The sequence below is a fragment of the Crocuta crocuta genome, unplaced genomic scaffold, assembly GCF_008692635.1.
Source record: "Crocuta crocuta isolate KB4526 unplaced genomic scaffold, BGI_CrCroc_1.0 scaffold30, whole genome shotgun sequence".
NCBI lineage: Eukaryota > Metazoa > Chordata > Mammalia > Carnivora > Hyaenidae > Crocuta > Crocuta crocuta.
The window spans coordinates 14496124-14499629 of NW_027528345.1; the positions used below are offsets into that span (position 1 = coordinate 14496124).

General features: G+C 38.4%; 1 pseudogene; it reads left to right on the forward strand.

Moving 5' to 3' along the window:
* The first annotated feature begins 968 nt into the window (after positions 1 to 968).
* On the forward strand, positions 969 to 2111 carry LOC144222928 (large ribosomal subunit protein eL6-like; annotated as a pseudogene).
* Positions 2112 to 3506: the final 1395 nt, after the last annotated feature.

Sequence of the window (3506 nt, forward strand, 5' to 3'; positions counted from 1 at the left end):
GCCACGTGTTCTCGTACCCTGTGCACCAGCTACATTTCAGCCCCGAAGTTAGCCTCCACAGCCTGTGAATGAAAAGATATGAGGAAGTTCCAAAAATTTTGTTTACATAAAACAAGAGAATAGCCTGAGAGCTGAAGTTTGCTGAAGCCTACTTTGACGAACAAATTTCTTTGATTTATTATACCCTAATGATATCTTCTTTTACTTCCTCATGAATGTTTAGTGTTTCTTATTTAACAAATATTTGCTTATGTTGATCTATGAAGCAATTTCCTTATGTTATCTTATTCCTTGTTTTATTTCATTTATTTTTACATTTCACATTTAGATAGACTATCCATGAAATATATTTTTTTTGTATGGAGGTCAGTATTCTTTTTTATGTATATATCCAAATTTTCTTGCAATATTCATTTAAAAGTTCAACTTTCCCTAGCTTTGTTAAAAATTAGATCACTTTATATTTGTGAATTTTTTTAAGTTTATTTATTTATTATGGAAGAGAGAGAGATAGAACAAACATGGGGGGGAGAGAGGGGGGGGAGAGAGAGAGAGAGGGAGGGAGAGAGAGAGAGAGAAGAGACGATCCCAAGCAGGCTCTGTGTTGCCAACACAGGGCTTGGTGTGGGGCTCAAACTCATGAACTTGAGATCACGATCTGAGCCGAAGTCAAGAGTCAGATGCTTAAATAACTGAACCTCACAGGCACCCCTATATTTGTTAACTTTTTGAACCTTCTGGTCTTCCTAGTTTTCAATTTCCATATCCTTGTCACAACGCAGAATGTTTATTTAATTACATAGCTTTATAGTAAATCTTTATATAAGCTGATAAATTCCTGCAACTTTGTTGTCCATGATTATCTTGGCTATCATTGCCCTATGAATTTCCCTATTGCTGTGGAACAACTTACTACAAACCTTGTGTCTTAAAACAACAAACTTTATTGCTCTTTCCCATCTGGCAAGATGGCTGGTGAAAAAGCTGAGAAACCGGATACTAAGGAGAAGTACTCTGAAGCCAAGAAGACTGATGCTGGTGAGAAGGTTAAGAGTAACCTCAAGGCTAAAATGGCAAAGAAGGAGAAGCCACACTGCTGCCAAAACCCTGTCCTCATCAGAGGAATTGGGGGATATTCCCCATCGACTGTGTATTCCAGAAAGGCTGTGTACACGAGGAAATATTCATCAGCTAAATTCAGAGTTGAAAAGAAAAAGAAGGAGAAGGTTCTTGCTACTGTCACAAAACTAGTGGGTGGTGACAAGAATGGTGGCAACCATTGTCATGAGGTTAAACTTTGCAAAATGCCAAGGTATTTTCCTACTGAAGATGTGTTTCTTTCTTTCTTTCTTTCTTTCTTTCTTTCTTTCTTTCTTTCTTTCTTTCTTTCTTTTTTTTTTAAATGTTTTATTTATTTCTAGGAGAGAGAGAGAGACAGCGTGAGCAGGGGAGGGTCAGAGAGAGAGGGAGTCACAGACTCTGAAACAGGCTCCAGGCTCTGAGCTGGCAGTCAGCACAGAGCCCGACGCGGGGCTCGAACCCACGAACCGCGAGATCATGACCTAAGCGAAAGTCGGACTCTTAACCGACTAAGCCACCCAGGCGCCCCTGAAGATTTGTTTCAAAAACTGTTGAGCCGTAGCAAAAAACCTTTCAGTTGGTGTGTGAGGAAACTACGAGTCAGCATGACTCCTGGCACCATTTTGATCATCCTCACTGGGCACCACAGAGACAAGTGAGTGGTTTTCTGGAAGCAACTGAGCAGTAGCTTACTACTTGTGACTGAATCTCTGGTCCTCAATTAAGTTCCTCTGCAGAGAACACATCAGAAATTTGTTCATTGCCACCTCCACCAAAGTTGCTGCCGGCAGTGGGAAAATCCCGCTGATTCTTGTTTCCAGAAGAAGCTGCATAAACTCAGCCACCAGGGAGGGGAGATCTTGGACATGGAGAAAGAGAAGAATGAGATTACGAAGAAGTGCAAGGTCTATCAGAAAGCTATGGACTCACAAATCCTACCTGAAACCAAAGCTGTTCTTCAGCTTCAGGGCTACCTCCGCTGTGTGTTTTCTCTCACAAATGGAATTTATCCTCACAAAATGGTGTTCTAAATTCTTACAAAGAACCTAATAAAAAAACTGATCCATTAAAAAAAAAAAAAACCTTATTATCTTCAGATCTGTGTGTTAGAAGTCAAGGATGACATTTTTGTGCTCTCTGTTCATAGTCTCTCAATGCTGAAATCAAGGTGTCAGCTGGCTGTGCTGTCATCAGGAACCCGAGGTCCACTTTGAAACTCATTTGTGTTGTTTGGCTGAATTAAGTCACTCTTGGTTATATGATTAAGGTCCCCATTTACTAGTCAGCTGTTGGCAAGAAGTTACTCTTTGCTCTGCTAATTAGATGCCCAACACTGAAGATTTTCTTGTATTAATCTTATATTCTATTCCTAAAATAAATGCGATTTGTCTGTCTTGTGTTTATTTATTTATAACTAGATTTAAGTTGGCAATATATTATTTAGGACTTTTTGCACTTATCGTCATGATAATCATTATCTTGCAATTTATTCTAGTACCTTTTCAGGCTTTGGCTTTTGGTATCAAGGATATACTGTTTTCATATATTCCCAGCCATAATTGAATTCCCAGTCCTACTCAGAGTAGAGGATTAACTCTGATGAGGCTGATTTATGGGATTTTCTAACATATTCATCTGTTCCCTAAATTTAATACGAATTTTTTTTTATACTGAGGACTTGATGCAGCATAGACTTTCTGTTGCACAGACTCATTCTGGAGCTTCCCAGATAGTTAGGAATTACTCTTGCATCAAAAGTTGTTTCTCTTAGTGAAGTCTTCCATTTTTTCTCTAATCTTTTGCTGAGGATCAACAGTGATGACAGAGAAAAGGTACCATAATGTCTGACAGCACCTAAGACAGCTTTTGGGGAAAAGTTGGCAGACTACAGAGTAAACAATCTGGATCCCTCAGCATAAGCTGATCCACACTGATAGGGTTTGTGTGAGAGTAGTTGGATTTCTAAGAAGAATACTTCTTAAGCTTTCCAGGGTAAGCATGGCACTGTATCAGATGGATGTTGACAAGGAGTCAGAGAGTCTCAAAATATAATTGGCTCTAAGTTTCCAAGAAAGAAGTTTTAGAATTCTATAAATACTGCTAACTGTAAAACTTGTATAAAGAAAACAGTGTTAGCAGAGTTTGAAATGGGGTAAGGGATAATGTGATATATGGATAAACTGAATATGAAAAAGACATTCAGAGACATGTACAATAGGAATAGAAAGATTTTCAAATTTAGAAAAGGGAAAAGAAGAAATGATAAAGGATAAGGAAATAATGCCATATTCCCAGAAAGAAAGAGCAAAGGGAAAAAAGGGATAATACTTACAAGTATCATTCTACTTGTTTAGCACTGCGGAGGAATCTCTGTTCATTTGTTTTGTTTTTCTGGGCTTGGAATGGCCACTCAAAATTAATGCTTT